A 1449-nucleotide genomic window follows, 5' to 3' on the forward strand; every position below is an offset into this window, starting at 1 on the left:
AAAGCCTCATCTTTCTCCCGCGGAGCGGCTGGTAGTTTCGAACCGCTGACCTTAAAGTTCGCAGCCCGATTCGTAACCACTACGCTACCAGAGTTGTGTAGTCAACAAAAACTCTCAGTGTGTGGGTGCGCAGCACCCAGCTGATTTTTATTGGGATCTCAAACCAGGGCAGGGAGACTTGGGGCCGGAGGAAGTTATATCGCTCTGGCCCTTCTGGGAGATGCCACTTTCCGAACGGGCTGGCCCTGGTCCCGCTTTCTAAACTCTGCAGTCGCAGGAGTGACCCACAGTCCCTGCAGGAAAGAGTCCCAAAATGCTTGCTTTTCTTTATCCTTGTTAGCACGGTTTCTCAAAAATGTGAGTCCAGGAGAGTTTATGATAGTTTAAGAGCTGTGGGACTGGTCTATGAATGTTTCCTTTGTAAGATCTCACTGCTAGCTATGAGTGGGGGCAGGGGACTTAGCTGCAGTGACAGATGGGGGATGATGGGTGACATCAAGAAGCTGCCACAGCCTTTCTTGCACTCTCCAGAATTTCTCACCTTCTCTGTGCGTGGGTGAGCCGATTTTTATTGGGGTCTCAAGCCAGTGTGGGGATACTTGAGGAGGGAGGAAGTTATATCGCCTCTGGCCTTTCTGGGAGAATCCACTTTCCCAGTGGTCCGGCCCTGGCCCTGGCCCTGCCTTCTAAACTCTGCAGTTGCAGGAGCGACCCACGGTCCCCACAGGAAAGAGTCCCAAAATACTTGCTTTTCTTTATCCTTATTAGCATGATTTCTTAAAAATGTGAGTCCAGGAGAGTTTATGATAGTTTAAAAGTCATGGGACTAGTCTATAAATGTTTCCTTTGTGAGATCCCACTCGTTTTTTCCCACTGGAGTAAGTCCCTACCTTTTCTGGCTGTCCTGCCATACCGGAAGTCCTTGAGTTTTTTTTTAGTTCTTTCAACTTGAGAAATGCTATGTGTGTTCTTCCCTTTTGGTTTTATATTTCCAGTTCTTTGAATATTTTATTATGACAGTTAATTTTGTCTTCTCAAATTGCCCTTTGAAACATATCCAGATCTTTTACCACATCATTTCTTTCAATTACTTTAGCTTCTTGATACTTAAGAGCAAGTTTCAGAGTCTCTTCTGACAGTTATTTGTCTTTTTCTTTCTTTTCATTTTAAATAATCTTTTGCTTTCTTCATGTTTGATGTTCTTGATGTCATCCTTCATTATTCTGGCTTTCAGTCACTAGTGTCTAATGCATCACATTTACTCTTGAGATGATCTCTAAAGTCAGCTAGGCTAGTAGACTTTTTAAAATTTTCTACATCTTCAGCTACAACTTGCATATGAGCAATTTATGAATAATTCCATAAGTGGTTGGTGGGTCCAAACTGCTTGCCTTGAGGTTAGCAGTCTAGTGCTTATCCTACAGTATAACTCCAGGACTCCCTCAATGT

The sequence above is a fragment of the Chrysochloris asiatica genome, unplaced genomic scaffold (assembly GCF_000296735.1).
Source record: "Chrysochloris asiatica unplaced genomic scaffold, ChrAsi1.0 scaffold00523, whole genome shotgun sequence".
Lineage (NCBI taxonomy): Eukaryota > Metazoa > Chordata > Mammalia > Afrosoricida > Chrysochloridae > Chrysochloris > Chrysochloris asiatica.